At 40.7% G+C, this 21,341-nt stretch overlaps 1 protein-coding gene across 2 annotated transcripts in view; it reads left to right on the forward strand.

Annotated features, from left to right (window-relative positions):
• The first annotated feature begins 13,090 nt into the window (after window positions 1–13,090).
• LOC135552106 (transcriptional repressor p66-beta-like) overlaps window positions 13,091–21,341 on the forward strand; it is a 50,773-nt gene continuing 42,522 nt past the window's right edge. The window contains exon 1 of one of the 2 annotated variants that reach the window (XM_064983516.1): window positions 13,091–13,274. The gene's annotated coding sequence lies outside the window, so the exon portion shown is untranslated. The remainder of the gene's footprint in view (window positions 13,275–21,341) is intronic. The other variant, XM_064983517.1, reaches the window with a different exon arrangement.

Below are 21,341 nucleotides of genomic sequence, written 5' to 3' on the forward strand. Positions count from 1 at the left end.
ATATCTTTCGATGATAAATCATTCGTGGCAGTTGACTTTCTCTTCTGAAACAAATGGAAACGTGCATGCAGCTGGAGATTACGCAATAATTTCGACGGAGGACACCAGGCGGACACCTGGTAAATGTAGTCTCTTATGGTCAATCTTCCAATGATATGCCTACAAATACGTCACAATGCTGCAGACACCTTGGGGAAACGACAGAAAGTGTAGGCTCATTCCTGGCGCATTCACAGCCATATCAGGAGATTGGAACACAGCGCATTCAAAATCTGGGGCATTTCCTGTTTGAAATTTCATCTTGGTTTCGCCTGTAGCATTAGTTCTGGGGCACTCACAGATAATACCCTTGCAGTTTTGGAAACGTCAGAGTGTTTTCTTTCCAAAGCTGTCAATTATATGCATAGTCGAGCATCTTTTCGTGACAAAATATCTTGTTTAAAACGGGAACGTTTTTCATCCAAAAATGAAATACTGCCCCCAGAGTTTCAAGAGGTTATTAACTCATCCACTCGTCCAAATCTTAAATGCCCAGATAAATCTACCCTGATTGATTTGATATTGACAAATGCTCCACATAATTATTCTGCAGTTGGTGTTTTTTCAAAATCAAAAAATCAAATCAAATCAAATGTATTTGTCACATAAACATGGTTAGCAGATGTTAATGCAAGTGTAGCGAAATGCTTGTGCTTCTAGTTCCGACAATGCAGTAATAACCAACGAGTAATCTAACCTAACAATTCCAAAACTACTACATTATACACACAAGTGTAAAGGGATAAAGAATATGTACATAAAGATATATGAATGAGTGATGGTACAGAACGGCATAGGCAAGATGTAGTATATGGTATCGAGTACAGTATATACATATGAGATGAGTAATGTAGGGAATGTAAACAAAGTGGCATAGTTTAAAGTGGCTAGTGATACATGTATTACATAAAGATGCAGTAGAGGATATAGAGTACAGTATATACATATACATATGAGATGAGTAATGTAGGGTATGTAAACATTCTATTAAGTAGCATTGTTTAAAGTGGCTAGTGATATATTTTACATCAATTTCCATCAATTCCCATTATTAAAGTGGCTGGAGTTGAGTCAGTGTGTTGACAGCAGCCACTCAATGATAGTGGTGGCTGTTTAACAGTCTGATGACCTTGAGATAGAAGCTGTTTTTCAGTCTCTCGGTCCCTGCTTTAATGCACCTGTACTGACCTCGTCTTCTGGATGATAAAGGGGTGAACAGGCAGTGGCTCGGGTGGTTGTTGTCCTTGATGATCTTTATGGCCTTCCTGTGACATTGGGGGGTGTAGGTGTCCTGGAGGGCAGGTAGTTTGCCCCCGGTGATGCGTTGTGCAGATCTCACTACCCGCTGGAGAGCCTTACGGTTGTGGGTGGAGCAGTTGCCATACCAGGCGGTGATACAGCCCGACAGGATGCTCTCGATTGTGCATCTGTAAAAGTTTGTGAGTGCTTTTGGTGACAAGCCAAATTTCTGCGCCTTTTTCACGACGCTGTCTGTGTGGGTGGACCAATTCAGTTTGTCCGTGATGGGTACGCCGAGGAACTTGAAACTTACTACCCTCTCCACTACTGTCCCATCGATGTGGATAGGGGGCTGCTCCCTTTGCTGTTTCCTGAAGTCCACAATCATCTCCATTGTTTTGTTGACGTTGAGTGTGAAGTTATTTTCCTGACACCACACTCCGAGGGCCCTCACCTCCTCCCTGTAGGCCGTCTCGTTGTTGTTGGTAATCAAGCCTACCACTGTAGTGTCGTCTATAAATTTGATGATTGAGTTGGAGGCGTGCATGGTCATGCAGTCATGGGTGAACAGGGAGTACAGGAGAGGGCTCAGAATGCACCCTTGTGGGGCCCCAGTGTTGAGGATCAACGGGGTGGGGATGTTGTTACCTACTCTCACCACCTGGGGGCGGCCTGTCAGGAAGTCCAATACCCAGTTGCACAGGGCAGGGTCAGAGTTTGGAGGGTACTATGGTGTTAAATGCTGAGCTGTAGTCGATGAACAGCATTCTCACATAGGTATTCCTCTTGTCCAGATGGGTTAGGGCAGTGTGCAGTGTGGTTGAGATTGCATCGTCTGTGGACCTATTTGGGCGGTAAGCAAATTGGAGTGGGTCTAGGGTGTCAGGTAGGGTGGAGGTGATATGGTCCTTGACTAGTCTCTCAAAGCACTTCATGATGACGGAAGTGAGTGCTACGGGGCGGTAGTTGTTTAGCTCAGTTACCTTAGCTTTCTTGGGAACAGGGACAATGGTGGCCCTCTTGAAGCATGTGGGAACAGCAGCCTGTAATGATTTAAGTGACCATTGTGCTGTTGTTGCTGTTAGAAATACTAAGGTTCCTAAGACAAACCCACGTTTTATTCGTAAGAGAAATTTGAAGTGTTTTAATGAGCAGGGTTTCTTTCATGATTTGTTTTATTTTGACTGGAGTAAGATTGAGTTTATCCCTGATGTAGAAACTGCCTGGAAATTCTTTCATTATGGTTTTTCCCAAATAGTAAACAAACATGCCCCATTCCGCAGGTTCAGGGTTAAAAGGTGGGATAATCCGTGGTTTTCTTCTGAGCTGTCTTGTATTATTCACGACCGTAATCTAGCCTGGGCTAAAGCAAGGAAGTCATGTTCTGATGCTGATTAGCTTATTTTTAGGCAGTTATGAAAAAGTGGTATTTTCTTCTCAGGAAGGCCAAGTCTGAATATTTTATGTCTGTTACCACTGATAACCTGAATGACCCTAGTATGTTTTGGAAGGCTATTAAGTCTATTTCTGGTAATGTTAATGAATTACCGTCCTGTGTTTTGAAGGACTCTGTTGCTGTTTATGACAAAACTGAAATGCTGAATTGTTTCAATGAGCACTTTGTATCATCTGGTAGGCTGTTTGATTCAGTGTCCTCTGTCTCTGCACAACCCTGTGTGGATGAACCAGTGAGAGTATTCGGCCCCCTTAAACTTTGCGACCTTTTGCCACATTTCAGGCTTCAAACATGAAGATATAAAACTGTATTTTTTTGTGAAGAATCAACAACAAGTGGGACACAATCATGAAGTAGAACGACATTTATTGGATATTTCAAACTTTTTTAACAAATCAAAAACTGAAAAATTGGGCGTGCAAAATTATTTTTTTTGCCCAAACCATGATGCTGCCACCACCATGTTTGACAGTAGGTATGGTGTGTTCAGGGTGATGAGCTGTGTTGCTTTTACGCCAAACATAACGTTTTGCATTGTTGCCAAAAAGTTCAATTTTGGTTTCATCTGACCAGAGCACCTTCTTCCACATGTTTGGTGTGTCTCCCAGGTGGCTTGTGGCAAACTTTAAACGACACTTTTTATGGATATCTTTAAGAAATGGCTTTCTTCTTGCCACTCTTCCATAAAGGCCAGATTTGTGCAATATACGACTGATTGTTGTCCTATGGACAGTCTCCCACCTCAGCTGTAGATCTCTGCAGTTCATCCAGAGTGATCATGGGCCTCTTGGCTGCATCTCTGATCAGTCTTCTCCTTGTATGAGCTGAAAGTTTAGAGGGACGGCCAGGTCTTGGTAGATTTGCAGTGGTCTGATACTCCTTCCATTTCAATATTATCGCTTGCACAGTGCTCCTTGGGATGTTTAAAGCTTGGGAAATCTTTTTGTATCCAAATCCGGCTTTAAACTTCTTCACAACAGTATCTCGGACCTGCCTGGTGTGTTCCGTGTTCTTCATGATGCTCTCTGCGCTTTTAACGGACCTCTGAGACTATCACAGTGCAGGTGCATTTATAAGGAGACTTGATTACACACAGGTGGATTGTATTTATCATCATTAGTCATTTAGGTCAACATTGGATCATTCAGAGATCCTTACTGAACTTCTGGAGAGAATTTGCAGCACTGAAAGTAAAGGGGCTGAATAATTTTGCACGCCCATTTTTTCAGTTTTTGATTTGTTAAAAAAGTTTGAAATATCCAATAAATGATTGTGTCCCACTTGTTGTTGATTCTTCACAAAAAAATACAGTTTTATATCTTTATGTTTGAAGCCTGAAATGTGGCAAAAGGTCGCAAAGTTCAAGGGGGCCGAATACTTTCGCAAGGCACTGTAAAGCCCTGAAATCCTTAGATCAGTGAAAGCCTGCAGGTCCTGATCTTTTGAATCCCTGATTTTTAAATCTGGCAGCTGATTTCATAGCTGAACCACATACATGTCTGTTCAATCTAACCCTGGAATGTAATGAAATCACGAAAATTTGGAAATCAGCATTTGTCCTACCACTTTTAAAAGGGGGAGATCCAACTCTTTTAAATAATTATAGGCCAATCTCAAAGCTGTCACCTATGGTGAAAATAATTGAAACCCTTGTGAGTGAACAGCTAATAGAGTTTTTATTTACTAACTCTATTTTATCAATGTACCAATGTACCAATTCGGGAAGAAGCATAGCACAATTACAGCAGCCATGAAGGTTTTAAATGATATCACTGAAGCCCTTGACAAAAAACAGCACTGTGTCTCACTTTTTATTGATCTCTCTAAGGCTTTTGATACAGTTGATTATGCTATACTATGGCAGAGATTGCCGAGTGTAGGTCTTTCAGTGCATGCAGTTGCATGGTTTGCTAACTATCTGTCCTAATAGAACTCAGTGCACTCAATTTGATGGGGTTATGTCTGTTAAATTGTCTGTTCTGAATGGTGTGCCACAAGGCTCTGTACTTGGTCCTCTCCCATTCACTATTTATATAAATGATTTAGACAAAAATGTAAAAAATGCGCAACTTAATTTTTATGCTGATGACACTGTTATTTACCGTTGTGCCTCATCTCTTACAAAAGCTTTCCAGAACTTGCAAACTGCTTTTTATACTGTTCAACATACCTTGTGTCAATTGAAACTAATGGTGTTTTCTAAAGCAAGAAATAGACCTCTGAACCTTTCACCTATTACTACCTGTCAGGGCAAGGAGATTGAGGTTGTAACCTCATGTAAATATCTTGGAATTTTAATTGATGACGGCCTCTCTTTTAAATTGCATATTCAACAACTTACAAAAAATTGAAGCTGAAATTGGGATTTTATTTTAGGAATAAGGCCTGTTTTTCATTTGAAGCCAGAAGGAGGCTAGTTTCAGCTACATTTATGCCTTTACTAGACTATGGGCATATTTTATATATGAATGCTTCCACTCAGTGTTTGAGATCAATTGACACCCTTTACCATGGCACTTTGAGATTTATTTTAAACTGCAAAACCCTTACGCACCACTGCACTTTGTATACCAGAGTTGGCTGGCCTTCTCTAGTCACTTGTAGGCTCAGGCACTGGTATACTTTTATTTACAAAGCCATTTTGGGTTTACTGCCTTTTTATTTGAACATTTTTATTGTTCAGAAATGTGGTGGGTACTCTCTTCGTTCGCTGGACTTTTCCTGCTAACTGTTCCAAATGTACAAACTGAATTTGGTAAAAGGGCTTTTATGTATTCTGCGCGATCGTCTTGGAACGCCTTACAAAATACTTTTAAACTGGAAGAACTTGTCCCGATTGGTATTTTTAAATCACTGATGAATGATCTTGAGACTGATTCCCTGACCTGTCAATGTTTTTAATTTGCTGTTTTTGATTTTGTTATACTCTTGTGAATTCTATGGTTTTTACTAGATTACTTGTAGTTCTTCATGTTGTTTGTCTGTAATTTTTGTAATGACTTGGTGCTTCCTATCTTGGCCAGGACGCTCTTGAAAAAAGAGATTTTAAATCTCAATGAGCCCTTCCTGGTTAAATAAAGGTTTAAAAAAAATGCTTTCAGGAACAATCGACAAGACAGTTGGACTATTGTGTCAATGTGAGTTATATCTTCTCTTCAGTTAAAGTTTCTTTACTGTTTTATGTTCTCACATGGTGTGTCTGTCTGCTTGTCCACTGTATCTACTGTCTGGAACACCACTTGTTCCCCTCTCTAACATATGGCAGTCTTACCAAAGTGTTTGCTGCCTTATCCGTATTTTGTAGTATGGGTTTTTAATCAGGAGTTAAACCTCGTAATCTATTTAGAGTCAGTATTTAATGTGGGTCCCATGTTGACACACCACATTTAGAGGGGGCCGGATTATAGAATGAATTTGGGCAACCGTAAATGAGTGTTTTTTTTTTGCAAAGACGACGCGGGGCCAGTTGAAACCTACATACTCCATCAGATCTCCCTATGTGTGATTGTTTGTCCCTTTCTACCCTACTGTATGTCGACGAGAGGTTAATGTCAGATTAGGCCAAACAGCACGTCTAATTGTGGTGTTAACATATTTCCCTGTCAGCCGGGGCAATGGTTTTTTCAAACAAGTGTTTTTGAGTGATAACAAAACCTCACTTTGATCTATAGAGACAGGGCCGCTGCCAAGAAAATCTGTCCATCAATTAGATGTGAGAAAATGCCTATGAAGGGATAACAAAGCAGGTATCTTTAACCACATTATTTTAGACTCCCTGTCCCTTAGAGCAGGGGTGGGCAACTCCAGTCCTAGAGGGCCTGATTTGGTGTCACACTTTTTCTCCAACCCTAGCAAACACAGCTGATTAATCAAATTGCATACTAAACTGAAGATCATGATCAGGTGATTGTTGAAGTCAGGTGTGTCAGCTGGGGTTGGGGCAAAACTGTGACATCTATCAGGCCCTCAAGAGGAGGGGAATTGCCCGCCCGTCTTAGAGGGATGAACAACCTGACGTTATTGGTGGCCCAATGTAAGCATGCTTTTTACCTGCATGGTTAAGCAACTGCCAGACAACCATATGAGTGGCAGAATGTACCTGTACTGGCTGCAGTTCTCATCAGCAATCAATCCATCAATGTTTGCGTTAGCACAGTTTTTCTTTGCCATGCATGCTATTCGCTTAATAGCCAATTAACCAAACTATTTTACTGGAATGTCAGGGGAATCTCCAGTGCTGTAAACAAAGAATATGGCCGAGATTCAATGCATGGAGCTGCACTATAATTGACGTTAAAAAGTCATTTTAAAGGTTATTTAAAAGGAACAACTGTATTGCTCTCTTAGACTGAATCCTGGCCTATGTCTTCCGAATGGTTGGGAAGGGCAAGGGTTGTGTTCATTAGGCACCAAACTGCCTAATGAAGAAAACTGACTGAAAGAGGGACTTCCTGGACATGTTCAATATGAATCGCGGATAACATTTTCCACTAATGACCATGACCCAGGTTACACTGCTGTGCATCACCCTCCTGTATCTGCAGTGTTTTGAGCGGTCCCTCACCCATGTAGCTGTAATTTCCTGTCATGTAATCAAAAAAAACTTTTCAGAACCCTTAATCCCCACCTCCTTTGATGGAGAGCTTTGGTCACGCATGCTTTCATATGGGGTCAGGAAGTCATTCAGTGTCTCTGTTGGAAATACTTTGAAGAGGTGTTCTTCCTCCCTTTCATTGGAGGAGTCATTGATTTAACATGACTGTTATGTGTAAGTTCTGTGTAGCCATGTAAAACAATACTTCCCCTCTCTTCCTTTCCACACAAAAATGGCCAACCATTAGAGAACATGTCGTGGATTTACAGTGGGCATGTTTGAAATTAACCTGTAATCTATTGTAGGAAATCACCACTGAATAATCACTACAGAGGAAGTAGTGTTCAAGTAGGTGCTTCACAAGGGGAATACTTTGACAGAATGTTTCAGGGAAATATGGAACTTTACAACGGCCTTTGTTGGGCCAATAGTTGACAAATACAGTATTCAAAAGGTTCATATCTAAATCACACTGCTGGCTCAAGCAATGTGCATTAAGGCACTGAGATTAAATAATGCATGAGATAAGTCACACAGCATCCTCTCTCAAAGCAAGGTACAATGAATATAATGTAACATAATGCAGTTGGTGGACTACTGCAGTGTTGCGGTGCTGCAACCCTCCAGATGCCTTCTCTGTTTTCTGTTGATCTCTTGTCCAGTTGCAGCGCCCACCTTCACATGAATGATTTAGAGCAGGCACCGGAGAAGAACACTCTGGCTTGCACATTTTGTGCCCTGCATGGTCCTCTGATAGTACAGCTGCTCCATGGATGTTAACGAGACGTTCGGTGCAGGGGACTATGTCGCATTTCATTCCTACTAGTACATTTCATTCCTACTAGTACATAATGCGTACCTACCATTGCAAAACCACTGCCTTGCGCACAATTAGCGCTTTACTCTAGAAGAAAAGCAGGCTACCGAAAACAGGTTGACTTCTTGTGTTTGTGGGTTATTTTTGAGCAGAAGTGGTAGATCACTTCTGGGAAAGATTCTGAATGTGTTTGAAACGTACAGTACAGTACTGCAGTTAGAAAGATGACCTGGTGGCTAGGGAATTTGGATAATGAAAACAAGGGAAGCATTGTGTCTGAATTTAGAGTAGGGGACATAACCGGGAACTGACCCCTATCAAGGTGCACTTGACCCTGACAAACTGTAGAAAAGTAATGTTTATATTCTGTGATGATTTTTCCTGTAATCTTAATTTTAGGATTCATAATTCTTTGTTGATGAGAGTCCTAAAAGAGAAAAGTAATCGACATCAGCATCAGCAAAAAAACTTGCTTCTCACTGAGCGACAGATGCATTTCTCATATTTGGAGTCCGCTTTCAATATCAAGCAATACGTTGATGGCAGGGGTTAATTAGAAACACACACACACACACCATACACATGCACACAGACACACATTCTAAAAATGAAAAAGTGTCCACAGTCATCATATTCTTCCCATAAAGGGTGACAAAGCTCTTATTTTCACTGTACAATACTGTACATAGGGACTGAAGAACCCTGAGCAAGAGTCTGCTTGTTTTGGAGGCACTACCTCATCCCATTGAGTAACAGTCAGTTAGTGAACAAAGCTCCCTAACCAGGTTTTCTTGTCTACTCTTCCTGGGGTTAATCGAAAAGCAGGATAAGATGACTTCAAGATTTTAAATGCGGAACCTGTGGCCTTGCCATCATGATTATATCAGTGGTTGATAATGTAACGTTCTATTTTACATGACATGGCTAAGCCAGCTCGGGTTATAAGACCAACGTGACCCAGTTTAATATTTAATCGTGAATAATTAATTAAAAACAGTGTAATATAACGTTTATGGTAAATAACCAAAAAACTGTTGTGAAACCCATAATTTACAGATGGTAAAGCCTAAAATTTGCATCACTTACATGAGTAGCATAGTGTTTGTGATTTTATACAATCGCCTGATAGGCCTATTGCACATATAGTATCATGACATATAGTGTCATGTGTTGGCCAAGTGCCAAGCAATGGGTTCCTTTGCACGTCATAGAGGGCTCAGTTACCGCTGTTGCCAAACGTAATGATATTTAACAGTGAAGATTGCGATTCATATCAAGAAAACTGTGGCTCTGCACGCCTGCATAGGGTTGCAGAGCTACGGGTAATATACCAATGTTTACCAGAATCTTCAGTAATATTGGTAATGAATAGAAAATGCATGGCAATCTATCATTGGTCATTTATACTAATAACTTTTATAAAATGTATTCATATGGAGTATTCATGTTTTATATCTGTGTCCATATTGTCCATGAATTTCAAGAGATAATAGCCTAATTAATGAAAAACAATTGCATTATTTTAAATTGCCTCTGCAACTCATCCAACTATTGACTTTTTCGCAACTGCCACCAGTTGGACGCCAAAACATTGACAACAACTAGATATTGACATAATAAAATACAAATACAAATACAAGTTTGTAAAAAAATATAAAGGATATTTAATGCTGTAGCCCTCATATTAAACAGCAATGGTATTTACTAAGTTGATGGTTTATATTTAGGATAATATTTTACAGCTTTGTCATTCAATTGTTTATTTAAAAATAATATTATTTCATTATTTTACATGTGATAAGACCAGAGAGAGGGCCCGAGATAATTACACCTGTAACAATCTGCCACTAGATGTAGGCCACTAGATGTAGGCCACTAGATGTAGGCCACTAGATGTAGGCCACTAGATGTAGGCCACTAGATGTAGGCCACTAGATGTAGGCCACTAGATGTAGGCCACTAGATGTCCTGTGATGGATTAAATAAAATCTTTGAAAGATACCAAAATTCTGATAGTTTACTGGTAAACGTCGAAGGTTCCAAGTAATATACCTTCACTTTGCAATGCTGTGCCTGCACGTGCATGTAAAAATATATGGGTATATTTGTCCAACATAAACATTACTCCAATTAACCATTAACTTGCCCCAAAGAAGCACCAAGCTCCAGCTGTTGACACACATTTTGACACTTGAAGACAGGATAGTGGTTTTGATTAGATGGCTGCTTATTTTTAGCCATTACAATAATATACAGTGTCATAATAAAATGTAGCATTTGACAGAATATACAGTTCAAGTCAGAAGTTTACAAACACGTAGGTTGGAGTCATTAAAACTAGTTTTTCAACCACTCCACAAACTTCTTGTTACCAAACTATAGTTTTGGACATCTACTTTGTGCATGACACAAGTCATTTTTCCAACAATTGTTTACAGACAGATTATTTCACTTATAATAAATTGTATCACTATTCCAGTGGGTCAGAAGTTTAGATACACTAAGTTCACTGTGCCTTTAAACAGCTTGGAAAATTCCAGAAAATGATGTCATGGCTTTAGAAGCTTCTGATAGGCTAATTGACATAACTTGAGTCAATCGGAGGTGTACCTGTCGATGTATTTCAAGGCCTACTTTCAAACTCAGTGCCTCTTTAATTGACATCATGGGAAAATCAAAAGAAATCAGCCAAGACCTCAGAAAAAAAGTTGGAGACCTCAAGTTGGGTTCATCCTTGGGAGAAATTTCCAAATGCCTGAAGGTACCATAATAATCTGTACAAACAATAGTACGCAAGTATAAACACCATGGGACCACACAGCCGTCATACCGCTCAGGAAGGAGACACATTCTGTCTCTTAGAGATGAACGTACTTTGGTGCGAAAAGTGCAAATCAATCCCAGAACAACAGCAAAGGACCTTGTGAAGATGCTGGAGGAAACAGGTACAAAAGTGTCTATATCCACAGTAAAACGAGTCCTGTGTCGACATAGCCTGAAAGGCCGCTCAGCAAGGAAGAAGCCACTGCTCCAAAACCGCCATAAAAAAGCCAGACTACGGTTTGCAACTGCACATGGGGACAAAGATTGTATTTTTGGAGAAATGTCCTCTGGTCTGATGAAACAGAAATAGAACTGTTTGGCCATTATGACCATCATTATGTTTGGAGGAAAAAAGGGAAGGTTTGCAAGCCAAAGAACACCATCCCAACCGTGAAGCTTGGGGGTGGCAGCATCATGTTGTGGGGGTGCTTTGCTGCAGGAAGGACTGGTGCACTTCACAAAATAGATGACATCATGAGGGAGGAAAATTATGTGGATATATTGAAGCAACATCTCAAGACATCAGTCAGGAAGTTAAAGGTTGGTCGCAAATGGGTCTTCCAAATGGACAATGACGCCAAGCATACTTCCAAAGGTGTGGCAAAATGACTTAAGGACAACAAAGTCAAGGTATTGGAGTGGCCATCACAAAGCCCTGACCTCACTCCGATATAATTTTTTTCGTCAGAACTGAAAAAGCTTGTGCGAGTTAGGAGGCCTTACAATCCTGTCTCAGTTACACCAGCTCTGTCAGGAGGAATGGGCCAAAATTCACCCAACTTATTGTGGGAAGCTTGCGGAAAGCTTCCCAAAATGTTTGATCCAAGTTAAACCATTTAAAGGCAATGCTACTAAATACTAATTGAGTGTATGTAAACTTCTGACCCACTGGGAATGTGATGAAAGAAATAAAAGCTGAAATAAATCATCCTCTCTATAATTCTGACATTTCACATTCTTAAAATAAAGTGGTGATCCTAACTGACCTAAGACAGACCTTTTTTACGAGGATTAAATGTCAGGAATTGTGAAAAACTGAGTTTAAATGTATTTGGCTAAGGTGTATGTAAATATCTGACTTCAACTGTATGTGCAATGAAGGGGAATCTGAACTCGGTCACTGAGTTCATATGGAGCTGTCTATACATACAGTAGGCTAAGCTTTAAGTAAAACTTGCTCATGCACCGTGAGCTTTTTCCACGTTTTCCCTGCAATATGGCTATAGCCTACTGTATAGGTAATGGTTATTATCACAGCCATGGCGGCCATCAATAAACTATGACTGAAGTCCTAGAATTTAGATTATTACAGGCTAAGGCTATACAATGCTTACATAGTCTATGCATAACCAATGCAAACATTTTTTTAATGAATAACAATATTGCTTGCCTTGTATGGACGACCTAAAGTGGAGTTCAACAATACTTCTGAGCCAAATCCCTGTTTTAACAATCCTATTTTAGTTCCAAAATTGCATATTGAAACATTTACATTCGACTGGGTTATAGTTCGTTAAGTAGGTCAGCCAGTGGAAGGCATTTTATTGTTCATAATTGATTATTTTGAGTATAGTTCTATTGTAGCCTAAATGATAGGCTACTGATGTTACATGGTCATATGTATGAATATGAATGTGCAAGCCCTATATGTAGAATATGTATATAGGCTATATAGCCTATATTTTTTTTATACAAATCCTAAATTGTGTAAAAAAATATACAATTTGAAAATAGATCAATTATATAACACCAAATTGTGTTATCTTATTTGCGCTTTTGCGCATATGATTTACTGCGGTATCAAGCGGTTGATCTAGTGTTCTTGGTAGAAAGGCGATACAACAAGTTAATTGAAATAAAATCTGTTGGAAAAAGATACTAGGTTCAAGATGAGTCATAGAAACGGCATTGTTCCTCGGAAATTCAGTCGATGACCATCGCCGAATGAAGAGGGAGTTCATATGGCTGTCCACTATCTGTCAATGTTGTAAGCTTGCCTGGTGCTGCCGACACGGCGCGCATAACAACCCATTTAGTTACCATCATTGCACTGCTTCTTGTCCCCTCCCCTCCAGACATAGACAACAACACACACCTTAATAATAGGGGCGCGCCTTCGACATAGCCGGCGACCAATAACCCGTCTGTCTGGACTGAGACCAAGGGGATGAGCGCTCGCCGAGGCCCAATCAGCGCTTTTGTGTTGCCTGCCGGTGCCGGGGACTGGTCGCGAGGAGCTACTGCAGCGCTTCAGGATCTGAAAGAGAACCCCGAGCTTGTGGAACCCGAGGGGAAAGTCGAGTCAGGTGAGTCCGAGGATATGGATAAGGCCTAGCTGAGATGGAATATAATTTTTGAAATTGCGGCGGCAGGATTTGGATTCTTTCGGTTGGAGTAAACTCTCATTGGGTAGTAATAATCGCATCCAAGGTTATGGGGGGTGATAGGAGAGGGGGGGGGGGGTGATAGGAGAGGGGGGGGGGGTGCTGCAAAGACAGACAATACAATAACATGCTTCATATATTGATGCAAGCTGATTTGCAAGCGACCAACAACCAACGGTTCAAAGTGACTAATCAAGGTCTGGGATCATTTGATAGGCATATTTTGGATACATGTCGCGCTTTGTGATAAAGGACTCATGTGAAAGAAACAAAAGTTTAGAGAAATATTAAAGATTCGTGCAATGGCAACAAATCCGTTTCATTGTTTAATTTCGCGTCTCTGGGGGTTAACTCAGATTGGCGGAGAAAGCCCTGCGTGTGCCGGGGTGGATACACAAGCAAAGCATGTGCAGACGGTGAATCCTCTAAGTATACACAAATATTTCGCTTTAAAACACCTTGTATGAAGCATATCCGTGTGTAAGACCAACGTAGTTGTAGACACAAGACTAAAGTGATAGCTTCACAGAGCTGTGTGGATGAGGTTACGGTGCACTGTAGTTGAGGCTGTACAATATATATTTTTTTTAAATCCGAAAATCTATCAGCCATATACGTAAGTGAGGACGTTCTTAACTTGTTCCATATGCACTCAAATGGCTGCCTGACGCATGACATGTTGTAAGACTTGAAATGTAATTCTAACGCGAATGCATGCATTGATTGTCACCAAGGGGCAACCACTGATTAGCAGCGGTAGATGTCTAGATGACTTTAGGAAAGAAACGCAGATCAATAGCTAATATGGGCCGGCTATTATTCTCGGTGCGGCAGACAAGTCAATAGTGAGACAGCGCCTAATTTATTTAGATAGGCAGACTGGGTAGAGCTGAGTCTACTCAACTGGGCCAAGCCTAACTGTCTGATCCTTATGCGGCTTTGGCAACATTTTGGGGAGTCCGTGTGTAGACTCTCTTGCCAGGCATCTGTTGGAATATATATATATACATTGGTTCCCACTGAGAATAGTTTTCACCCATTTATTAGCCTATCGATGGGATTTCCAAAATACTTGGATTGAATTCAATTTAAATTATTCTACCCTTCCCTCGTTGAATTACTCTCTAAGATTTAATCTGACAGCGGGAGCGCAGTGTCTATGTAGGCCTGGCTATTGCCTGCAGTTTACAGAACAATGTAAGGAAAAGTCTGCTGAATTGATGAAGACTAGTTGGAATACAGGAGAGACCATTCGTAAAAGTTCCAAATAAAGCCTATATCCATAGCCACAGGAATTAGGGGTGCTAAGCACCCCCCTGAATAATCATAATTGAAAAAAAATAAAAAATACAAAATAATCATGTACAAAACATATTTTTCACAAAAATAGTGCACTGGGCCTTTTACATTATATATATTATACACGTTTGAAGCATCTCCAGCACAGGGTAAACCTTTTTTTCTCTGCTTTGGCAAAAAGGTAGCTGTATAATTAAGAACAGTATCTTGCAGGATTCAGTAGTTGTAATTGTAAGAGTTGTTGCTTTGTTCCTTTCTCTGTGATTGTCATTATAATGGGATCCAGAACAAACAAACTCAGTCCTCGAGTATTTACATCAGAAGGTGCAAAGTTATGGGCAAAGACACAAAACAACCACATCAAATTAAAAATGGGAAACAACCACTTTTTGTGCAGTATTAATTTACCATCCTTACAAACCACTTAATGTACATTACTGTATTGTAAATAGGCTAGTCATCTAGGTTTGTACCTGTAGACTTTCCATCAACAAAAAGAAAAACAATGCACAATATAGTAATTGAGACACCAAGTGATTTGAAATGAGATGTGATGATGTGGCTCAGTTGGCAGCATGGCACTTGCATCGCTAGGGTTGTGGGTTCGTTTCCCACAGGGGACCAGTATGAAAATGTATGCACTCACTAGTGTAAGTTGCTCTGGATAAGAGTGTCTACTAAAATGGAAAAGGAATGAATAGATCATTTCAGTTTTCACATAGAAATAAGTTGCATTTGCGAAGTATTTAAAGAAACTGGAAAACATATATATCAAGCAAGTATTTTTATATTCCGCAAGTATTATCAGATTAACTGATTTGTGCAGATAAGTATAAGACTCAAATTACAAATGCTGGTAAATACTAAAATACATTTCGTTTTTTTTTTTACATCACAAAAGTAGTGCTCTGGGCCTTTACTAGTCCTGTGTTAGCAGACCAATATAGACATCTTCAGCGTGGGCAAAAAAATAAAAAATTGCACCACCCCCAAACTACTTCCCCTGGCTATGCCTATATCTGTTCTATTTTGGGATCTCAACTTCAGAATGACGCAGGGGTACTCGGGCGCAATGAACAAGTTCCTTTTGGAGTTAAAACGCTGAAGCCAAGAGGAAGTATTTTCTTTCAGATCATAAATGGAAATAAGACATGCATAACCTACTGTAATCTATACCAATCCAAGATATGCAGGAATTAAGGATAAACACGTCTAAACATGGATCCTTCATCATGGGTCTTGTTGTCTGAATATTGTATTTTTGCTTATTTAATGTTCCCAGTCTTTATAGGCCTACAATACTCTTTGAGAAGTATTTCAACCTGTGCTTTTCCACCAGACACTATATTCTACCAAGTAATCCAAAAGTACAGTACTTTCTGAGCCCTGGAAAATCTAGTGCTCAGCTCTCTCTCTCTCTCTCTCTCTCTCTGTGTCTACCTACCTCTCTCTCTCTCTCTCTCTCGCTCTCTCTCTTTCTGTATGAATGAAAGTCTGCAGTCTGTGAATGGGACTCCCTGGTGTTGAACACTGTCTAGCAGTATGAATGAATGGTTACGGCACTGCTTTGTCAATGATGGACCATCCATGGCCATGTCCTCTAATGTGTATCACTCTACCATCCATACGCTCCTTCCCATATGTGTATGGAGAGACCTGTGGCCCTGATCACGCTCAACTACATGGGGTAGAAGAGGAATCCATTACAAATCTCTTTTTTGGGTGGCTATGGCATATTCTTGAATTCTGTTCCTGATATAGAGCATCAATAGTTCATCATCAAGGAGGTTTTACCCAGTTTAGGTAGTATGTGACATATAATGTTATTTATTTATTTGATTTCTTTGCGGTTCTTTAACACAATTGATGTGCTCCAGTACACTGGCGCTGCCCGTGAAGGGATTTCACACAGTGTGCACACTTTAATTTCCATGGTGCCTTATCGCTACTGACTGCCTGGTGTCGCAAAGCCCATGAGGCCTCTGTCCTCCTGCATTTCTGATGCGACATTGTGCCAAGATTCAACCCTGACAAGTTCCTATTGATACAGATTCAGTTCCGCAGAGAAAGGTATGCTATTGCCTTGATAAATGTTCCACTGGTCGGTTTCTGTAGATGTGTATCATCAATGCAATATTTCAGATTGATCACAGATTATGGCTACAGCCAGTCCCTTGGCTCAGTAGAACTTGCCGATTGAATTTTTATCATCCGCTAAAACTATCAGGTTCTGCATCATTCTAATTTTAAGGATAAGCAACCGCTTCCTCTCCTGGGAACAAATCTGTTCCAAATAAACATTGCTTATAAATGAGATTTTAGGCCTATATCGGACAAACTGGGCAGTTTTATGTAGGCCTTTATCATTTTTTGAGGGAAACATCACAAAAGCACTCAATGTAGGTGGCCTTGGCTGTGCTTCAGGGTTGTTGACCTTGGTCAAAAGAAAAAAAGGTTTGAAAACGGACGGGCTGCCCTTTTAAACGCCCCCTTTGTCCCAGACACAACAAAGTGACAGCCTCTAAATAAACGACCAGTGCACCTGCGGTTGGATAACAATAAACCAGGTGCCCTCCACTGATGTGCTTAGGATGCAGTCACAATGACCTCTGATGAAAGGTTCATGTGTTGGAGAAGCTTCAATGTTGAATATCCTAATATTGATCTCATGACCTTCAGAGGGAGGGGATTTGTCTCTCATGGTGTTGGGAAAAAATACGGTGTTGATTGCACTCACCCATTGATTCAGACACTGTGCTTGTGTTTCAAGAGACCTGTGTGTGTGTGTGTTTGATGACCCTACTACCATGTTGGCATGTCCAGATTGACTCAATGGCCCTGGGTTGGGCAGGGGACTGATGTGCTCTCTCTCACAGATAAAGCATGTGTGTCCTGACACCAGCTGTTCACATTCCCTGTTGGTTCTATACAAAAGCAGAGTCATGACAACACCATTACCTCAGACTTTCCTATGACAGAGTGTACAGGAAAGCTCTCTGAAAAATATCATGAGTGTACGACTTATTGGTCTGGAGAAGCTATGGTCCGGCAGCTTTCCCACTTAAGTTTTTATCAGAGCTGATTATGAGGGGGTAGGGTATATTTTAAGACCGTGGCCTTTAATGTTTTACTTAAAGGAGGTCAAATTTGCGGTTGAGTCAGTCAGCTTTGGTACCACTATGTTGCTATGTTATTGTCCAGCATTCAAAAGTTGGCCTATGTTTTTGAGCTCAAAAATATTTGCAGTGCAAAAGGATTGTCATACCCAACACAGCCTGTGGTAAGTTCTGAAAGCTGCTGTGTCCAACAACTCCTTCCTTGTGTTTTCAGTCATGGGAAGAGGGATCCTTAGCACCCTATTAAAATCTATGCTCATTTAGTGGTCCATACTTATTTGAAATTAAAAGATAAATGCTCTATGTTCGAGGGGAGAGAAATCTGTATAATTAGCTCTTAATCAGGAAAATTTAGTTTCTTTAAGAATCCGCCCAAGTGAAACTCCTTTGAGGGCAAGAAGCCTTGTCGGTAGCTGGCACGTGGCGCTAATTGATATGTGTGATGGTAATGAATGCATGTAAAGTGTAACTATAAACAAGGGATTTATCTTGCATAGCAACGTGTGTACAACGGGAGTGTGAAAAAATGTCTTCACAGGCTTCTAATTTGTTTCTGACATACCCAGGAATAATGTTTTGCAAGCGATATCGCAGTTGATTCACATTGCGATTGTGCACATTCAAGCTTGTACGGAAAATTGAGTATTGAGAAGATCACTGTGATGCAGTGTTGGTTTTAGCCATTTTCTCCCTTTCTACGGGTCATGAAAGGTCAGCCCAGCTACTGATGTCCCGTTAATTACATGTGTAGTTTGTGTTATGTTTTAACCTATTTAACCTGTGCTGTTCCTTGAAATAATTGTAATTCAAAGCAGTACCGGTCCAAGCCAATGAGTAAGCCTTCAGTTTTAGTGAGAGCCAAGGCATTCCCAAAGAGGAGTGTTGAGGCATGCATTGGGGGATATCCTTGCTTGTAATGTGGGTTCTGTTCAGTGGAAGTCCTGAATCAAAAATGGGTAGACTAAATGAAATTTCCAGCAGCTGCAGGCTTTACATGCTTACACATATCCATTGGTTTACCAAAATCCGTCATTTTGAATCCAGAGGTGAGAGGGGAAGGTAATTGGCTAGACCTTCCTGCAGATATTACACTGGTTGTTGGGGTGGCAGGTAGCCTAGTGGTTACAGCGTTGGGCCGAAAGGTTGCTGGATCGAATCCCAGAGCTGACAAGGTAAAAATCTGTAGTACTGCCTCTGAACAAGGCAGTTAACCTACTTTTCCCCGGTAGGCCGTCATTGTAAATAAGAATTTGTTCTTAACTGACTTTCCTAGTTAAAGGTTTAAGTAAATAAATAAAGCATTTTTCATTTTTTTTATTTTATTACATTGGCCCATTTGTTGTCAATTATAGAAGAAAGTACCTTACTACTCACCTTGGAATGCCCCTTCTTTCAATGGGCAAAGCAACCTTAACCAGCAAACTGAGAAGAGTATCAATTTAATGAATTAGCAGCATGGGATGTAATTGGTTTGTGAATGGGTCTCAAGAATGCTTGGTTTTGCGTGTTAAGTGTGTGTGTGTGTTTGGCGTCGCATCCTTGTTAACACCTGAATCGGGGTGGCTGTGTTCAGTGGGCTTCACGCAAGGCTTATTAAATCCTACGCAGAAACAAACAGCCCAGATGAATGGCTCCCTGCAACTCTTAATTAGCGGGCCGCCCCAACGTTTCGACTCGATAAGCTACAGCGGGAAACGCAGCAAAACGCAGTTGTGGAACACGTGGTCACCAAGAATCACCAGGTCTCGGCTGACTCATACCCTTTCACACTACCATGCCCACCCGAACCTTGCTGTGCTGGAATATATATTTTGTTTTCCAGTATAGTTCCAGCAAAGATGGTGGATGCGTAATCAAGCCAGCCCAGTACGACTTGGCTCAGATGAGTAGTGTGAACAGGATAGCCTTTAATTGGTTCGATCAGACGAAACTGAGACCTTTTAAATGACTCCTTTCATAAGAACATTTTAGGTCCACGGGGGTCCTAATGCCACCATGTTCTGTTGTGTTGGACCTCTGTGTCAGTGACCAAAAGGTTAAAACACGTAGGGCACCATGATGGCTAATTGGCACCCTTGTTCTGGATGAGTAGTTTGCCTCTGTTGGCTTTCACAACATCCCCATTTCTGGGTGTTCCTCGTTGGGTTAATTATGTTTTTTGTTAAGATGAGCTTAAAATGCAAATGAATGGACTACAAAGGTAGGCTGGGAGGTTGGCACGAAGTGGGTGAGTTGGTAAAATGAACGATAATGAAAGGCTGATGGACTGAGAGAGAAGTGGTTCTATGCTCGGTCCGTTGATCATTTGCATGACACTCGAGTGAAGATGAGTTGACAGTGGAAAGAAGATGTAGGGATAACAAGGCTACAAGAAAATGCAACTTTTACTTTGGTGTGTATAAAGTGCTGCTTAATAGACTTGTAACATCTCCATTTAGGTGAGAAGACCATTATGTACCAATATCCCCTCAGACTTGGTTTGATGAAGAGAGGTGGTGATATGTATGCAGGTTTTGTATCAGGAACTTGCTTGCTGTATTGGACTCATAGACTGAAGTGACACTGTAGATTGACATTGGTAACTCACTTCCCACCTGTCAATGCAAAGATGGTTCCCTTCTCATACCACTTCCCAGATTCAACAGGCAGTAATTTCTCAGATTTTCTCAAGGTTGATTGTGCAGCTGCAGGGCTACACTACTGTAGCTCTCCTTTTGTTGCACTGTGTACATTTCACATCTGAAAAAAATACCTTTTGAAAATTGCTTAGACAGGAAATCACTGTGACTCCCTGCAAAAAAACAAATTATTTCAGTTTTATGTTGTGCCATGTCTTGTTAAATGAAGTGAATTTAATTGTATCCTCCCACAATGTTTTTTTTTTGGGGCGGCAGTGTAGCCTAGTGGTTAGAGCATTGGACTAGTAACCGAAAGGTTGCAAGTTCAAATCCCCGAGCTGACAAGGTACAAAAGCTGTCGTTCTGCCCCTGAACAGGCAGTTAACTCACTGTTCCTAGGCCGTCATTGATAATAAGAATTTGTTCTTAACTGACTTGCCTAGTAAAATAAAGGTAAAAAATAAATAAATAAAAAATAATTATAAAAAAATCCACAAATTTGCCATTCACACATCATACCACTTTGACCCTGTGACCTTTTGTAGAACGTGTATCCTGTCACGGCTTTGCTCTTTTGACCTTTTCTCCCTGTGTTGAACTGTTGTGTCCCATGTTCCCAGGGGGAAGTGTCCTGGCTGTCATGTGTATCCCTTATCGTCACCCAAACACTGTCCCCTTCATTTACTGTATCTGTAGTGATGTCAATGCTGTTACGATTCAGCCGGAGATGTAAAGTAGTGTGAACAGAACTGGTTGGTAAACACTGAACGCAAGTTCAGTCTAGTTATAGTTGAATTTCTTTGCTCTCGCTGTCTTAGTTCTCTACACTAAGGTCAGTAGGTGAAGGAGAATCTTGCACTCCATTTTTCTGTCAATAACTGTGCTGTTATCAATGGCGTCCATCTTGGACTCTCCTTCAGGACAGCGTTTCTCAACGTATGTGTTTGATTCCAGCA

Source organism: Oncorhynchus masou, chromosome 13 (genome assembly GCF_036934945.1).
Source record: "Oncorhynchus masou masou isolate Uvic2021 chromosome 13, UVic_Omas_1.1, whole genome shotgun sequence".
NCBI classification, from domain to species: Eukaryota; Metazoa; Chordata; class Actinopteri; order Salmoniformes; family Salmonidae; genus Oncorhynchus; species Oncorhynchus masou.